At 40.0% G+C, this 19,637-nt stretch overlaps 1 pseudogene; it reads right to left on the reverse strand.

Annotated features, from left to right (window-relative positions):
- Positions 1 to 6,203: 6,203 nt before the first annotated feature.
- LOC112319359 (ras-related protein Rab-31-like) lies at positions 6,204 to 6,789 on the reverse strand (annotated as a pseudogene).
- Between the last annotated feature and the right edge of the window lie 12,848 nt (positions 6,790 to 19,637).

Raw genomic sequence — 19,637 nt, forward strand, 5'->3', positions numbered from 1 at the left:
AAAATAGGTACTAGATTTTAGTGTAATGAATATGTAAGTATGTTTTGAGACAACAAAGACAAGTTCTTGGTTTTTTTTTTTTAAATATAGGAGATTCTTTAACTGTTCACTCTTTTGGTGTAACTTATCAAACATCAGATAGGCCCTGGCTGGTGTGGCTCAGTGGATTGAGTGCCGGCCTGGGGACCAAAAGGTTGTTGGTTTGATTCCATGGTTAGTGCACATGCCTGGGTTCTGGTCTGTGTCCCCAGTTGGGGGCATGTGAGAGGCAACCGACTGATGCTTCTTTCCCTCTCTTTCTCCCTCCTTTCCCCTCTCTCTAAAAATAAATAAATAAAAACAATCTTTAAAAAACCTCAAATTGGACACTGATGCAATTAATTTGCAATATCTTTTTAAGATTTTCTAAATATATAACACGCACCTGAATTTTAGAGTCACGAAGACTTGCATTTAGAAACTTGCTCCATCACTAACAAGCTGTTTGACCTGAAAGGTGATTAATCTATGTGAGTCTTAGTTTTCTCATCTGTGTAATAGAGATAACAGTAAATGCTTATATGTATTCCAGTACCTGAAACATAGAAGTCACTGAATAAATCATTACAGTGTTGTGGTCTTTTCTTTAAGGTATATTACAGTAATGAAGTCTGACTTAAGGACCTGGAAAGTGATTGGCAAAATAGAGATTATAATCCTTCTTACAAATTAATAAATTAGTATGTTACTCTTTTATGAATATTGGCCATAGGCACAAGACTGATGGGTCAGAGACAAAGGACTTTATCACCCACACACAATAAGCAACATGAGGTTCAGGCGGATGCTATGCAGGTAGTGAGTTTGCATTGCAGCTGAGGAATACTGAGCTGTGGGAATTCACCACTTATAATAAGCAGTAAGTAAACCTTCTCTTTGTCTGGGGGAGTATTACCTCATCCCTCAAAGTCGCTCACTGCAAACACAGCCCTGAGAAACATCCCATGTAAGGAGCAGTAAGAGCCTTGCATTTTTGGCATATCCAGCAAGAATGTATAGAGATGCTCAGGGCTGAGTGACAACTCTTAGAATGTAGAGTGTAATGCCTAATATTGTCAGTGTTAATGAATAAATTAATGAGTAAATAAGAATATGCTCATAAACAATATAATTAGCATATTTATTACATTGCTTTTGTTGTAATTTTATTTTAAAATAAAAATAAATATTAAAAGGATAATACTTTGTTGATTAAAGTAAAGCTGTTTACTGTGATTATTATTTATCTTATAAAACCATGAGATAGCCTGAGCCCTTACTAGGAAATGTAGAGATCTGTCTGTAAGAGACAGATAAATGGCTAGAGCTGAGACTACAAAAGCAAATGCATCTATAATTATTGAATTTGCTTATTATTTTTAACCACCTTCAACTAGTCAAGTTGAACTTTTGAGAGAGGGGTAAGTACAATGAGTAATTGACTGAGGTGCTATGTTTAACCTTAAAGTCCATTTAGTGACTCTACTAATCAATTTTAACTCCGTGTAGCTGCCTTAGCTAAACATGCTTTTTGGCTTTCATCCCACACCACCTCTTTTCATCCTTTCAAGACCTACTTTCTATTCCTGTCAGCAGCTGCTTGATCTAACCTCAGCATATTCTTTGGGTAACAATTTCTTTCTTTTATAAAATTTTATTTATTTTTAGACAGAGGGAGAGGGAGGGAGAAAGAGAGGGAGAAAAACATCAGTGTGTGGTTGCCTCTCTCGAGCCTCGCACCGGGAACCCAGTCTGCAACCCAGGCATGTGGCCCAATCAGGAATTGAACCAGCAACCCTTTAGTTTGCAGGCTGGCACTCAATCCACTGAGCCACACCAGCCAGGGCTTACTTTATTTTTTAAGTATATTTTATTGATTATGCTATTATAGTTGTCCCAATTTTTCTCCTTTGCTCCCCTCTGCCCAGTACCCCCCTTCCCTCCAGCAATCCCCCCTTTAGTTCATGTCCATGGGTCATGCATATAACTTCTTTGGCTTCTCCATTTCCTATACTATTCTTAGCATCCCCCTACCTATTTTGTACCTACAAATTATGCTTCTTAATCCCTGTAGCTTTCCCCCCTTTCTTCCCACTCCCCCTCCCTGCTGATAACCCTCCATGTGATCTCCATTTCTGTGATTCTGTTCCTGTTCTAGTTGTTTGCTTGGTTCATTTTTGTTTTAGTTTTTGGGCTTTTTTTTTTTTTTTTAGGTTCAGTTGTTGATAGTTATGAGTTTGTTTTCATTTTACTACTCATATTTTTTATCTTCTTTTTCTTAGATAAGTCCCTTTAACATTTCATATAGTAGGGGCTTGGTGATGATGAACTCCTTTAACTTGACCTTATCTGGGAAGCACTTTAACTGCCCTTCCACTCTAAATAATAGCTTTGCTGGATACAGTAATCTTGGATGTAGGTCCTTGCCTTTCATGACGTGGAATACTTCTTGCCAGCCCCTTCTTGCCTGTAAGGTTTCTTTTGAGAAATCAGCTGAAAGTCTTATAGGAACTCCTTTGTAGGTAACTGTCTCCTTTCCTCTTGCTGCTTTTAAGATTCTTTCCTTCTCTTTAATGTGAGTTAATGTAATGACGATGTATCTTGGGGTGCGCTTCCTTGGGTCCCACTTCTTTGGGACTCTGAGCTTCCTGGGCTTCCTAGAAGTCTATTTCCTTTGCCAAATTGGGGAAGTTCTCCTTCATTATATTTTCCAATATGTTTTCAATTTCTTGTTCTTCCTCTTCTTCTGGCACCCCTATGATTCAGATGTTAGAACATTTAAAGTTGTCCAGAGGTTCCTAAGCCTCTCGTCATTTTTTTGAATTCTTGTTTCTTCATTCTGTTCTTGTTGAATGTTAATTCTTCCTTCTGGTCCAAACTATTGATTTGTATCCCTGTTTCCTTCCCGTCATTGTTGGTTCCCTGTACATTTTCCTTTATTTCAGTTTTCATAGCCTTCACTTCTTCCTCTATTTTGCAACCATATTCTAGCATTTCTGTGAGCACCCTGATTACCAGTGTTTTGAGCTCTGCGTCTGATAGGTCGGCTATCTCTTCATCACTTAGTTGTATTTTTTCTGGAGCTTTGATCTGTTCTTTCATTTAGGCCATATTTCTTTGTCTTGGTGCACCTGTTGTGTTATAAGGGACAGAGCCTTAGGTATTCACCAGGGCAGGACAACCACTGTCACTGCGTTGTGACACTGTATGTGGGACAGGGGTCAGAGAGGGAACAATGTCGCTTTCTGGGCTCTAAGCTTTCAGTCACTTCTCCTGCTACCCATAAGCAAATTGGGTCCTTCTGGTGCTGATTCCCAGGTGGGTGGCTTTGTGCATGTTCTAGGACCCTGTGGGTCTCTCCAGTGAACTTTCCTGTGAGGCTGGGAGTTTGTTCCGCCACTGCAACCTCCATAGATTTTTATAGTCAGGGGGTTTGAGGCTTTCTTTTCCTGTGCTGGAACCCTGGGCTGTGCAGTCTGTCTCACTCCCCAGTTGTTCCTCCCAGTTTATCCGCACACAAATGTGGGACTGCCATCCATTGTTTCACCTCCCTGATCCTCCAGCTGCCTTTCTTCTCTGCCCTGGCTGCCCATCTCCGCACTCCTACCGGTCTGGATGAATGTTTCTTCTTTAACTCCTTGGTTGTTAGACTTCCATACAGTGCAATTTTTTTGGCAATTCTGGTTATTTTTTGTTTTTATTTTGTTGGTGTCCTTCTTTTGGTTGTGCAAGAAAGCAAAATGTATCTACCTATGCCTCTATCTTGGCCAGAGGTCCTAAGAACTTTCACATTGTTAAACACATAGGCAACAGATTTGTACTTAATATCAATGTTAAGAGAAAATATTTGCTAGATAACTTTAGGAAGAATGTTATAAGCCCAGGCTGGGAATCAATGTTAAGAGAAAATATTTGCTAGATAACTTTAAGAAGAATGTTATAAGCCCAGGCTGGGAAGCTCATTTGGTTAGAGAATCATCCAGATATGCTAAGAATTCAGGTTTGATCACCAGTGAGGGCATATACCTAAGTGAAACAACAAATTGATGTTCTCTCTCTCTCCCCCCCCACCTTCTCTCTTTCTAAATCAATACATTTTTAAAATTCTAAAAAAAGAATGTTATGTCCATTTGAGCCAACATGTTTATAAAAATTTAAATAATAGTGAAAGGTAATAAAGATTAGATTTTGTCATCATTATAGTTATAAGCTGTGTAGAACTTTTATAAAACCATTTGATGTACTAGAATTGATATCATCAAAGAGTAATCTTCAAGAATTATGTTATACTTTTAGTTATTTAATTTCATTTATATTATAAAGTCTTTGAAGAAAAACTCCCTTTTAGAAATCATTTACCTCTCTGAGGAGAAACTTAACAAAAGATATTAATTTTGTCAATGCAGATTTAAGAGTTGCTTTTTATAAACTGTTTAAGAAAGTTGAAATATATGCTATTATATATATAAAAGGATGCTGGAACAAAAGAAAGACTTTTTACTTAATTTACAGATTATAATACTATTGTAGCAGGATTTACTAATAATCAATGGTTGCCTGTGAAAGAAGTTTATTTGCTACTGAAGAAGTAAACAGATGTGCGTGGAGAAGGCAAGCATTTCTCATACAATAAGTAGTGTAACGATCCTCCCATCATTTAACTCCACAAAAGATCTGTAATTGGTATGCACTGTAATGAATATGGAGAATGAGATGGGAATTCAATGGTAATTTTATTTCTTAAAAGCCAAATCCGTGTTCCACTGGCACATTTTTAGATCTAAAGCTTAAGAACAAAGATGTTTATATAAAGAAATGTTCATGAAAATATATTAAAGTAATTGTATACATGTAAAAGCACAAATTTCTAATTCACTTTTTATTGTGAAAATTTTCAAATATACACAAGAGAGAAGAGTATGATAAATCATTTTGTACCTGTCACCTCACATCTACAATTACCTGTATTTTGTCATTTTTCTTTTGTCTAGTCTTCATTCATTAATTTAAATTTTATTTATATTTTCTGGAGTCTTTTAAAGAAAATTTCAGATATCATATGGTTATACCCATATGAATTTTCACATATATATCTAGAAGATGAGAAAAATTTTAAAATACCATTATCACCCTGGTTGGTCTGGCTCAGTGGACTGAGCACTGGCCTGTGACCCAAAGGGTCGCCAGTTCGATTCCCAGTCAGGGCACATGCCTGGATTGCAGGCCAGGTCCCCAGTAGGGGGTGCATGAGAGACAATCACACACTGATGTTTTTTTCCCTCTCTTTCTCCCACCCTTCCCCTCTGTCTAAAAATAAATAAATAAAATCTTTAAAAAATAATACCATTATCACACAGTTTTTTAAATGTCTTAAATATCAAATCCATTTTTAATTTTCACCAATGGCTTTAAAAGTTTTTTAAGGTTTAGTTATTAGTTTGTTCAATTGTTTATTAGTTTGTTCAAATCAGAATTCAAATAATATCTACAATACTATATTTCTTTCGTGTATCTTTTAAGTTTCTTTTAATCAATAATATTTTCCTCCTTTTTAATTCTTTTTCCTTTTTTCAGATTTGATTTGTTTGTTTATATATGACCACAATTTAAAAAAATATTCATCAAGTAAAAGTCAGAGATATAGACAAGTTTCTAATACATCTTTTCCCACTTTTATAACAACTCAAGTCTACAGCTTGAGTGATGATCCAATTATACTCCACTGACAGGTAAATTAAAGAAAAATAAGTCAACCTTTCAGTGAAGGCTGGCTAGGTAACAATGCAATGTAGTGAAGGAGTTACTGGAATTTGGCTAGGGAACACAGGAAATCAGAGTGGAGCATCATTTTTAGAATTTCACACACATAATAAGCCAGTAAGATTTTTTAAGGTCAGAATATTTTAAGGTTTTAAACAAAAACTCAACTATACTTATTATCTAACATTTCTTCTCTACTGTGTGCATTTCATGCACAAAAGGCTAGGTGGTAGATTTTTCCAGTTTTTAGAAATCTTTTTCCAAGGACATTTTCTGCCCTATTCCCTGCAGGTCTCCCAGGATGCCAAGCCAGTGTGCTCACTTGTCTCTAAGTGAGGTGCCAGGCCACGGAGAATGGGAGTCCTTCAGCAGTGCACTGGGAGTTGGCTCTGGCTTCTTCAAGTACAATGGGCCATGGGCGGTAGTCAGCAGCACTGGCTGCTGGCTGGAGTGATTTGCCTCCCAAGTTTGACTGCTCCATTGTTTCCATTTCCATGAGGGTCCCAGTGTGGGATCTGGTGACTGATTCCTTGAAAGAGCTCTTCAACATTAATAACATTTTTTGCACTTGCTTCAACCACGACAGGCACCTGTGGATTCAGCATATTCCTTTGCATCCTTCAAGGGAAGCTCCCTAATACCTGAGAGATTACATTTGTTTCCAGCGATAGCCATTACAGTGTTTTCTGGACCGTGTTCTTTCAGTTCTTTCACCCATTTCTCCAAGGCGTGGAATGAGCCCTGTTTGGTAATATCATACACTACGACAGCTACAGCAGAGCCAGGGTGGCACCTGGGAGCCAAGGAATGAAACTGGTCCTCACCAGCAGTATCCCAGATGAGGAGCTTATGAAGTTCATTTCTACAAGGCACAGTTTTTGTCATCAAAGACTCTCCAATGGTCGGAATGATGTTATCGTCAAAGTGACCCTGGACAAATCGACACACGATGCTTAACTTCCCAACCCCAGTGTCCTCAAAAAGACGCACTCTGAGCACACATATCAACATCACGTGTTCAGGGCGATCTGGGCAGGGCTCAGCATCTTCTAGGCCCTGACGGTGCCACGTCCTTGACAGCCAGTCAATTCTTTTTTTTAAAAAAAAAGGTTTTTATTTTATATATTTTTAGAGAGAGGGGAAGGGAGGGAGAAAGAGAGGGAGAAAAAAATCAATGTATGGTTGACTCTCACGTGGCCCCCACTGGAGATCTGGCGGGCAACCCAGGCATGTGCCCCGACTGGGAATCCAACTGGCCACCCTTGCAACCCTTTTGTTCTCAGCCCGTGCTCACTCCACTGAGCTATACCAGCTGGACCTCAATTCTTTTTCTTAATGCTGTTAATTTGTTGAAGAAATTGGGTAATTTGCTTAGTAGAATTTTCCACATTTTGGATTTGTCCAATCGTATCTTTATAGTGTCAGGAATAACAATCTAAAGACTGTTTCTGAAAATAATCAGAAATGCCCACTCCCCTCCTGTTTTATTAAGAAATAATTGACACATGCTGCTGAATACTGAATAAGTTTAATGTGGTTTGATTTACATATACTGTGAAATAATTACATTACATGTAGTTAACATTTATCATCTCATATAACTGCAATAAAAAGAAAAAAAATAAATTTCTCCTTGGGATGAGAAATCTTAGGAATATCTTTTTGAGGTAGTACACAAAACTTTATACCACAGGATTGTCTTTAAAATATATATTATCTCAAAACCATCAACCAAATCTTCAAGTGCGAAAGCAAAAATAAATCTTCAGTCAACGACAACTGGAGAGGAGGAAAAGCTTGACCCCTTTAGCAGCAACACAGCATCACCAGTACCTACCCTGACAGACCTAGCCATAAAAGTGTGTAGCTCCTATAAGGGTCTCAGCTGAAAGTAAATTATCACAAAAACTCCACTTTGGCCCTGGCCACTGTGGCTCAGTTGTTTGGATTATCAAGCAGTAAACCAAAATTTCACGGGTTGGATTCCTGGTCGGGTTTCAGGTTTGGTCCCCAGTTGGAGTGCAGTCGGGTGCAGCCGTGGCACTTACGAGAAGCAACCAGATGTTTCTCTCTCACATAGGTGTTTCTCTCTCTCTCCCTCCCTTGCCCTCTCTCTACAATTAATAAGTATGTTCTCAGGTGAGGAAAAAAAAGCCCCCAAAACTCTAATTTCATACTTAGTACCGTAAGGACACTGTGTGTTAATTATTTTTCCTGTGCTGTAAGATCAAACTGTTAAAATTAAACTAGTAATAATTTTTATTATAAATGTATGATAACTTTTTTTAAGTTTCAAGATTTATTATTGTTTTCTAGAATTTATTCTTCTTAAGGTGCCGTTTGGTCTGGCATCAGTTTTTGCTGAATACTCACTATTGTTCAACCATTTGGTGTTTGCTTAAAATGTTAATCCCTGCATGACTAAAGACCCATTTCATTTCATTGTAATGTGAAAAGGATGCCCACCCCCTCCTACACCTGTGGAGCTGGAGTGTTCCAGTTCATCTGTAGTGTACAGAAGTTTGATGTCATCATGTACTGCATCCCTCTTGCCACCTTGACTGGAGGGGGGCATAAATTTAGTGATCCTATAAGGAACATCAACAGCTAAGGTTTTGGTTTACATATATCTGAAGATCAGTAGGTTTCATTTGAGTTCACAGTGTTATCCTATTATCTTGCCCCAGCTTCCCTCTTGTTCATTGCTTACTAAATCACTACTATTGTGTTTGGGGAAGGGCAGGCGCTGTGACAATGGTAACAGGCTGAAGGCCACATCTCTCAGAGCTATCAAAACAGTGAACCCTTAATGAGCCAGTAAAGCACCACATTCCCTGAAGTATGGTCAGTGTCAAAGCTGTCTATATTCTGCTCAGAAATGGAGGGTGTGCCCGCTCCCCCTGCTACACCGCACTTGGTCTTCTGAATACCAGAGGGGCAGTGCATTGTATCTCCACACTTCATGAACTCCTTCACCTGGAGACAACTCTTCTGTCTTCTGTCTGCAGAAGCATTAGGACGAAATGATACTGGGCCTGGCTCATGAACCAACACCCAATGTTGTTCATTCCCTACTCTCTTTGACCCCTGGCCTTGGGAGTGCTGGAATGGGGTGGCTGGGTGATGACAGAGTAAAAGATGATGACAAGATACAACAAAAAGCCTTTCTTTTTTTTAACTTTATTTATTCTTAGAGGGGGGGGGAGGGAGGGAGAAAGAGATGGAGAGAAACATCAATTGGCCGCCTCTTGTTTGTGCCGTGGCAGGCATGTGCTCCGACCGAGAATCGAACTGGTGACCTTTCAGTTTGTGGGACGACTGAAGCCAAACCCACTGAGCCATACTGGTCGGGGCCCAAACTCCTTTCTTAAGAGGTTAAAGTCCTCACGCAAAACCGTTTTTGATATCTTTAAATCATCATGGCAAGGAATGTTTATTAAATTTCTACCATGAGACAAATACTGTGCTGGGAAAAGGTTTGAGCAGTATATAGCCTCTGCTTTTTTGAAGAGTACAATATACGGGGAGGAAGAACATTGAACAATTAATTTACACATGCTTAATTAAATAATTATAAGTGGGAAGAGTTAGGAATAAGTTGAGGGGTGTCCAAGAGAACATAATGGAGGACCTGTAGATAGGGAATTAGAGAAGGTATCTAGAAAGAAGTGATGTTTGAACTGAAACCAAAGGATTAGGTGGTTTTATGATTCTATTAATATGAAATGTCCAGAATAGGCTAATCTATAGAGACAAAAAAAAGTAGATTAGAGAAAATAAATTATTGGTTTCTTAGGGCTGGTGGGAGGATGGAGATATGGTGGTGATGGCTGAAAGGTTAGAGATTTCTTTTTGGAATGATGAAATGTCAGCGTTAGAAACATCCAAACCTGTAAGAATTTTATGAGTCTATTTGAGCCAAACTGATAATTGCCAGGAAACAAAAATGTCAACAGACTGAGAAAATGCTCCAGAAAATGGCAGTTTTGCACCTTATTTCATACATTACAATCAAAGGAAGAAGTGTAAAAGGGTTACATGAAATCCACTGGTGATGGATTTTAGGTGATGAGAGAAAGCAAAGTGGGAGGACATCTCTGGGATTGGATAAAAAGTAAAATGAATGACTGTCCTTCTTTTGCACAGGTGGGGGTAGGATACTTAACAAATAACAATAACAATGAGAGGTTTTGTGCTCTCTGCTCAGGGTAAGAGGTTGTGCCCCCAGGGGTCTGGAAAAAGGAAATTACCCTGATATTCCCAAGGTCTGTTAATTCAAAAAATTTAGATTCAGAAAGTTAATAGGCTCAGTTGAGGTAAAGACTGACCTTTGTCAAGGAAGATACTAGCCTAGGACACGACTCCCTTTTAGTTAGAAAGTTTCAATTTCAGAACATCCTATATGGTTACTTCAGGTCTCTTGAGTTTGTAACACCACCACACAGGACTTCCCTTTGCTTGTCAGGTTTAGTATGTGACCCCTTTTTCATCCACTAAAATCTAAAATTAATTGTAGTATTGGTGTGCGACTTCCTGAATGAACTAAAAATCATTGAATTGTACAATTCAAATGGATGAATTCTATATGTAAATTAATGTCTCAACAAAGTTGTCCCCCCCAAAATCCCCCAATGGCTTCCAATTTTGTTTACAACAGATTTTAAATTCTTTGCTTTAGCTTACCAGGTTCTTGCCAATCTCTCATCTTCCTGTCTCTCACCATATGATTCAGTCACACGAGCTTTTTCTTTTTCTGGAGCATGCCAAATTTGTTACCACTATAGTCTTGGAATTAGCTTTTTCATTCCCTGGAGCCCTCTTCCTCTATAAGCTCCTTGGTAATCAGTGAGTAACCACACAGTGTCATCCCCTCAGTCCCCAGTCCCTCCTCTAGTCCGATGAAATCCTCTTCCTTGGTCTTCTCTTCCAGCCATTCCAGTTTGTGCTCTGGTTTCCTCGTTGTGATCAGCAAAGCTTCCTACATATTTTTTTGATAGGACTACCTGGGAGAACTTTTCTCCTAGGGCCTGAACCCTCCTAGCAAATGCTATATTTTTCTTGAGGCCTTTTCTGTAGATAAGTTGAACACAAGATGTTATAACCTTTTTTCCCAATAGTTGGAATTCAAATACAAATACAAACAAGTTATTAGCTTATGAGTGATACAATTTAAAATAATCATGAATTCATGGACAAAGTGGGAATGAGGGTGGGAGGTGGGGGGAAAATGGAGACAACTGTACTTGAACAACAATAAAAAGTAAATAAATAAAAGAATCATGAATTCGATGTCTGGCTGAGGAATGCTAGGACTGATCCCTTTGAGGAAAGCCCTAAAAAGAAGTCCCTTAACCCCTGCTCCAAGGCAGTTAATGGACCTGTATTTGGCTTTGCTGTAACTTGCTGAGCTTCCTGTTGGACTTGCTTTCCCACCTCTGGACTGGGTGACATAGACTCAGTGCATCTTGGGAAACTCCAAGTTGCAAGGAGGACAGCTAGCTACCTTCTTCTTAGTTTTTTGCCTGGGGGAGGGAGAAAGCTGTAACCCTTCCTGTGCTTTTGGACTAGGGACCTGCCCTTTTGAGTTCCCATTGTGCCTGGGGCCAAGTACAGGCAGCATAAAATTTACTTTTATCTTAATCATATCTGATAAATCTGGTTCTTAATGTTCTCAGAGTACAAATAACTGCTTTCTCAATGCGAAGATGAGTCTTTAACCAGTCAAAAGTTATACTTTACTGCCTCTCAGCATTTGTCCTGTACCTTCTTGACCTAACTGAAATCTGCTCCCTGAGGAACTTATTTGCTCTCCAACCCTCTCAAGTAGAAGATGCATATTTTTTTACATCCCTCTTACCTTGGGCCAAGCTTCCCTTTCTCCATTGGTCTTCTTCTAGACCACTTAGCTCTCTCTCTTTTCTGGAAAACACTGCTCCATTGAAATTCTTGCTCCTCAGATGCACTACTCTATCCCCCTCACTACTCACTGCCATCATCTACCTCTTCCCAGTCCCCCCACTCCTTCCATGATAACGTCAGCTTCTAGCTCAGCGTTCTTTTGCACTCCTCTTCCTGCCATCATGCTCAGTGACGGCAATGTTTCTGTAAGTAACCCGTTTAATACACTGATCATTCAGATCCTAGAACGCACTTCCACTTCACGTTAGTCACTCCCATAGGCACACCTGACAACTTGCCATCATCTGAAATGATACTACCTCCAATAGTCTCGATTTCAGAAACCTCACAATCTAGTCACCAGCTTGGCCTTCCACCACACGTGCTGTACCATCCATAGTACAGTAATTTTCCTACCTGGTTCAGATGCCAACCTATTGAACCCACTTTCTCATTATCTATGATCTCCTTCCTGACTCTCTTCACTGTCTCTGTTACCCAGTTTATAGGTCAAGCTCCATCACTGTTATTACTCCCTAAAAATTATCTTCAACTCATTGGTTCTCTCTTCTTCCAGTACGCTTGTCTGGCAAAATCTCAACTCTAATTGAATCCAATTATCCACATTCTTAATGCCTCTGCCTGAGAATCGGGCTGTCGCTGGGGGAAATCATGCAACCAGGCTAACAGGCTTCATTTCATCAACACAAACCTTAAATAGGCACTAACTCTACCCAAAATGTCTTCTCTATTTCCCTGAGTAGCCTTGCTTTTCCACTCTTATAAACATCAACTTCACTGCTTCTCCTTTCTCCTCAAATATTCCAAACACCTCCTTGGCTTGCTTTCACTCATTAGTAGAGATCTCTCTCATCATCTCACAACAACAAATCAACAGTTTTAACTGCAGCTAAACCTACTTTCCCCCAACCCCTGTTAAAATGGTGAGAGTATTCTTACCCCAAAGTAAGGCCAACCTCCGTAAGTTTAGCTTTAGTACTCAAACTAACAAAATGATCAAACTCTCATACACATACAACTCTATTTTGAGCATACCTCTGTTACCTCCAGAAATTGGTCTATTGCTTCATTCCTTTCCTTAGAAGCAACACTACTCAAAATAGCTGCTACACATGCTGTCTCCGCTTCCACTTCTACTTAGCAATCATTACCCACAGCTTTTTCTGCTTTCATGGACAGTGTGTTTTCAGCAAATCAGCCTGTGTTTTAACGTCAAACTTGATAATATTCCTTATATTCTTTCTTTATTTACTTTTTTGCTTTTATTTTTTATTATATTTTATCGATTATGCTATTACAGTAGTCCCAGATTTTCCCCCTTTGTCCCGCTCCACACAGCACCCCTAGTCACTCCGGGAGCCCACATAACATTGTTCATGTTCATGGGTCATGTGTATAAGTTCTTTGGTTACTCCATTCCCTTTACTGTATTTTACATGCTAAGGCTATTCTGTAACTACCTATTTGCATTTCTTAATCCCCTCACCTATTCTCCCATTTCCCTAGCCACCCCTCCCATCTGGCAGCCATCCAAATGCTCTCCACATCCATGATTCTGATCTGTGAATCTAGGCTGGCTGCTGCTAGTGCCATGCCTGGGACCACTGGGAAACTGGGTTGTGAACCCCCAACCCTTGTACCTCTTGTCAATGGAAGAAACTGCTGTTTTTTCTTAAGGAATCCACATATAGACTTACTCAGAGTCACTCCCTCTGAGATCTAGCATCAGGGTAGCAGCTTGCAAGGCACCAGTGGCATAGGGAGGAACTGAAGTGGCTGCCATCAAGGTGAGAGCTGGGGGACAGCTTTTTCCCAGACAGAAAGGTGGGAACAGCCACAGAGCCAGCAAGTCAGTGCCATGTCTGAGAGAGACTCCACCAATCTAACACTCTGTGCCCCAAGGAGATGCTCTGAGGCCCTGTCCCACCCAGTTAATAGGTGTTAATGACAGCTTTTCCATATGAATGGCTGGTCTTGGCTCAAGCTTTGCAACTTCCTACATCCTTTCAAACAGGCAACAACTGGCCTTAGTGAGCTCCCAGCACCTATTATCTCTTGCTAAGTGACCCAAGGCATTGCACTAGCAGCATCCAGCCTAGATTCACAGATTGGCTTCCCCTGGGAATCTCCAAGCCAGCACAAGTAGCAGCCATCTCAGATTGCTCTATAGCTCAGGCAGGGTGGCCCCAGACAAACCATAGGTTGGGGCTGACCTTGGCCTATACCACCTGGGAAAACCCAGAGCCTGCGTATCCATTGGACAGCTACAGACCGCATTGGAGACCACCCTGCACAGCTGTTCCTCCGCGGAGGGCAAAGTTTGGTGGTCAGTGGTCACAGTCAATCTGTGCAGCTGACTGGCCTGGGTAAATCCCTCCCATTAACCTGCCAACAGCAATCAAGTCTCAACTAGAAGAGGAGGGTGTACTCAGCCCACACTCGAGGGGTGCACCTCCAGTACCCACCCAGCTTGGTCCTAAGGGAGGCTGCGCCACCGGACTCTAAAGGACATCTACTACATTAGGCCATGATGCCAAGACAGGGAGTCATAGCAGCTCTACCTAGTACATAGAAACAAACACAGGGAAGCTACAAAAATGGGGAATCAAAGAAACATGACCCAAATGAAAGGACAGATCAAAACTCCAGAAAAAGAGCTAAACAAAACGGAGATAAACAATCTTTCAGATGCAGAGTTTTAAGCACTGGTTATAAGTTTGCTCAAGGAACTTGGTGAAGACCTCAACAGCGTAAAAAAGACGCAGTCAGAAACGAAAGATACACTAATTGAAGTAAAGAACGATTCATAGGGAAACAACAGTACAGTGGATGAAGCCGAGAATCAAATCAATGATATGGAACATAAGGAAGCAAAAAACAACCAATCAGAACATCAAGAAGAAAAAAGAATCTAAAAAATCTGGGATAGTGTAAGCATCCTGTGGGACAACTTCAAGCATTCCAACATTTGGATCATGGGGTGCCAGAAGGAGAAGTGGAAGAGCAAGAAATTGGAACTCTGTTTGAAAAAATAATGAAAGAAGACTTCCCTAATTTGGTGAAGGAAATAGACATGCAAGTCAAGGATGCAGAGAGAGTCCAAAACAAGATGGATGCAGAGGCCACTCCAAGGCACATCATAATTAAAATGCCAAAGGTTAAAGATAAAGAGAGAATCTTAAAAGCAGCAAGAGAAAAGCAGAGAGTTACTACAAAGGAGTTCCCATAAGACTGTCAGCTGATTTCTCAAAAGAAACTTTGCAGGCTAGAAGGGATTGGCAAGAAATATTCAAAGTCATGAAAGATGGGACCTATGTCCAAGACGGCTCTACTCAGCAAAGCTGTCATTCAGAATCAAAGGTCAGATAAAGAGCTTCCCAGACAAGAAAAAACTAATGCAGTTAATCATCACCAAACCATTATTGTGTGAAATGTTAAAGGGACTTATTTAAGAAAAAGATAATCAAAATTGTGAACTATAAAATGGTCACAAATACATATCTGTTCATCGAATCTAAAAAACAAACTAATCAAAGAAAAAGAACAGAGTTCGAATTATGGATGTGGAGAGCATTTGGATGGTTGCCAGATGGGAGGGGTGCTAGGGAAATGGGGGAAGAGGTGAGGGGATTAAGCAGTACAAATAGGTAGTTACAGAAGAGCAGTGGAGATGTACAGTACAGTATAAGAAATGGAGTAGCCAAGGAAACTATGCATGACTCAGGGACATGAACAATGGTGTAGGGATTGCCTGAGGGAGTGGGGGGTGCTTGGTGGATGGGGACAAAGGGGGAAACATTACAGCTATTGTAATAGCATAATCAATAAAACATAATTTAAGAAAAAAGAAAAGAAACTCTACTCCTGTAGCCTTAGTCCTAAGCAACCACTAATTTACCTTCTGAGTCCATTGATTTGCTTATTTTGACCATGTCAAAAAATACGTATTTTCTGACTGGCTTCTTCCATTTAGCATAATGTTTTCAAGGTTCACCCATGTTGTAGTATGTATGGAGACTTTATTCTTAGTGCCACATCATATTCCATTGTGTGGATATACAACATTTTGTTAATCTATTCATCATTTGATGTACTTTTACCTTGCTTCTGCCTTTTGGCATTATGAATAATGTTGTCATGCGCATCCAAATACAAGGTTTTCATGGCCAGATGTTATTATATGTGAGGGTATATTCCTAGGAATGGGAGCACTGGGTCATATGATAACTCTAATTTTAACAGTTTGCAGAATTGACATTTTCCAGAACAGCTGTAGAATTTGACATTGTCACCAAGAGTGTATGAGTGTTCTGAATTTCCACACCCTCACTGTTAGGATGTAGGTAATGCAGGCTGTGAAGGAATACACAAAGAGAAGAAAGTGCAGAGAGTAGAGGTTTTGTTTTTACTTTCCCAAGGGAGGGAAAGGGCTAGGTGCGGAGATGTGCACCAGCACCAGCACTGAGGGATTAGGGCTTCGAGTTTTTATCAGGTAATGGATGGTTGTATAGCAGGATGTTTCAGCTGGGTTGCAACATGATTTGATGTTATCTTTGGGCACAGGTCTGGTGGTCATTGTGGTCTGTTATGTCCTGTTTCCCAAGTTCTAGGAGCCTCTGGACCTTCAGGGAGCTTCCAGTAATTTTCTAGTCCTGAGGATAAGGCTCATAAAACAATCAGTCATGCTTTAAGCCAGGATCCAGCTAGCTCTGGGAAAGAGGGCCTGAGAAAGTAGCTTTTGTCCTATTACTCACCAATAATTTTTTTTTATCTTTTTGATTATAGACATCTTAGTGAGTGTGAAGTAGTACCTTATCGTGGTCTCGATTTGATTTTCCTCATGGCTAATGTTGAGCACCTTTTCATGTGTTTTTGTGTCTCCTTTGGAAAAATGAATACAGGGAATCATTTGCCCATTTTAAATTGGGTTAGGTGATTTATTTATCTATTTTTATGCATTTTTTCTGTTGACCTTGTGCTTTATTGTCATACCTAGGAATCCTCTGCTGAATCTGAGAGCATGAGGATTTAGCCTCATGGTTTCTCCTAAGAGTTTTATAATTTTAGCTGTTACATTTAGATCTTCAATCCATTTTGAGTTAATTTTTATACGTGGTTTGAGCTAAGGGTCCAACTTTATTCTTCTGCATGTGTCTATCCAGTTGTTACAGTACCAATTGTTGAAAGACTTTTTTTTTAATCCTCACCTGAGGATATGGTTATTGATTCTAGAGAAAGAGAGGAGGGGGTGGGGAGAGAGATGTGAGCAAGAAACATGGATCAGTTGCCTCCCACACGTGCCCTGACTGGGGATCAAACCCGCGACCTTTTGGTGTATGGTACAGTGCTCCAACCAACTGGGCCACCTGGCCAGGGCTAAAAAGACCCCCCCCCCGCCCGCCACCCCTCCATTGAATGATACTGAGATCTTTGTTTAAAATCAGTTGACTATGATACATGGGTTTATTTGTGGACTCTCAATTCCATTCCATTGTCTCATGTGTCTGTTTTTATGTAGGAAACATACTATATTAATTGCTGTTGCTCTGTAGTAAGTTTTAATATTCAGATGTGTGTGTCCTCCAACTTTCTTTTTCTTTTTCAAGATTGCTTTGGCTATTCTGTGTCAAGATTTCTTTTAAGTACAGTTTTTCATTTCCCGAATACATAAAATGCAACTTTTTTTTCTTTTTAGTGAAGAGGTTCAGAACAGGCCTCTCCAAGATGTGCCACTTTGGAATGTGAATTATTTTGCAGTTGAAGACAATAAGACCCTAAGGGCTCATGAGAATTTTTACCCTCCCCCTTAAAGCATTTGAATTTGGAGCCTAGCCCATGACAAGAGTTATCAACAGAAATAACCCTTATGACTTATAGGGCAGGACAAACTTTTAACTACTGAACGTTCATTCTTCTTATTGTCCTTATTGAATGACCTGCCTCCCCCTGAAGCCCCAAGGTACCTTACCTCATTGGTTGCTCAGAATGCCATATATACCTTATTTTAACATTCTGTTTCTGAACCTCTTATGTATGTAAGCTCTCTTGTCTCATGTATATGGGTTCCTGAAACATATGAGATTCTTTGGTACTTTTTTGCCCTTGAAGGCATACCCTCTATCAGAAATGCCACCTTTCTAGGACCTGAATAGATGCTTCTCCAAATAGGACACACAGATGGCACAATGTCACTAATCATCAAAGAAATGTAAATAGAAACCACAATGAGATGTCACCTCACACTTGTCAGAATGGCTACCATCAATAAATCAGTAAATAACAAATGGTGAGGATGTGTCAAAAAGGGAATCCTACTACACTGTTGGTGGGAATGCAGACTGGTGCAGCCACTGGAAAACAGTACGGAGTTTCCTCAAAAAATTAAAAGTGAAACGGCCTTATGACTCAGTGATTCCAGTTTGGCAAATCTTACCATTTGCGACAGCATGCATAGCCTTGGAGGGTGTTATGCTAAGTGAAATAAGTGACTCAGAGAGATAAAAATCACACAATTTCACTTATATGTGGAATCTAAAGAACAATATCAACGAGCAAACAAAACAGAAACAGACTCATAGATACAGAGAACAGACTGATGGTTGTGGGATAGGGTTGGGGTTGGAGGACTGGGTGAAAAATGTGAATTAAAAAAGTACAAATTGGTAGTTACAAGCCCTGACCAGCATGGCTCCATTGGTTGAGTATCATTCTGCAAAGCAAAAGGTCACTGGTTCGATTCCTGGTCAGGGCACATGCCTGGGTTGCAGGACTGGTTGGGGCATGTGCCAGAGGCAACCAATCCATTGCCGTTTCTGTATCACATCAGTGTTTCTCTCTTTCCCTTCTTCTCTCTCTAAAGCAATGAAAAAATGTCCTTGGTGAGGATAAAACAAAAAAAGAAAATGTTTTAAAAGGGGGGGGGTGGGGAAGAAATGCCTTCTTCCCACTCCAGGACAAGCATGTCACAAGTAAATACATGTCACAAGTAAAGCATGAATACTGTGCCAACGGCTGTCAAAGCATATACCAGTTGCCTTGTATTTGCCCATTGCCCCATTTTTCTCAATCTTCTGAATTCCTTGAGGCCAGGAACAATACCTTTATTGCTGGAACTTATAGGGATCTTTAATGGAATGAATAATTAAAGAAACAAATAAATAGTCGTTTGTTGGCACGGAGAGTAATGTAAAGGCGTTGAGAGAAATAGGTTTGCTCCTTCCCTGTGCCTCAAGAGTTGTGGAGGTCTGCAAAGGTGCTTTTATGCCTTGCATAGTTCTGGTGAATAGATAAGCTTTATTTGATTATTTGGTCCAGCCTCTCTAGGATCCCCTGAACTCCCGTGTGCTATGCAAATTATTTACCCAGGGATGGTGCATGCATTTCCTTTTCACCTATTACTTTTTGCTGAAAGCCTGAGTATATAGGAGCCATCTTCCGGGAGAAAGCAGGTAAAGAAATGTGTGGGAAGGGAGCAAGCCTGACTTGAGGAACAATGTATTCTGGGTTAAGCCTCTATATTTCATGATGATCTTAGTAAAATGAGTTCAGGATATTTTCACCCCATTGTTTTGACCCCATGTTTAAGAATAAAAAACATTTACATCTATCTAAACTAACACAGAATGTATTGGTGTATAAAGAAAATGCTTCCCAGAGAAAAACTCATTAAAAATTGATAATTTTACTGACTTTCTGTTCACTAAAGTTAACACTTCCATTCCCACCCCTCAGCCCCCTTCCATCTTTAGTGAACTGATACTGTAGAGACCACTGTTCCAGTGATGGCGCACATATTTCATACCCCAATTAATTTTCGTATCTGTATTGTGAGACGTCTTCCATGGCCCCACTCTCTTTCAGGCTCAATTTTCCTCGGTTAAGTTTACAAGATCCAAATTTTGTCGGGGTTTTTTTTCATAATTTTCAAGTCAATTACAAAT

This window comes from Desmodus rotundus, chromosome 11 (assembly GCF_022682495.2).
Source record: "Desmodus rotundus isolate HL8 chromosome 11, HLdesRot8A.1, whole genome shotgun sequence".
Taxonomy (NCBI): Eukaryota; Metazoa; Chordata; class Mammalia; order Chiroptera; family Phyllostomidae; genus Desmodus; species Desmodus rotundus.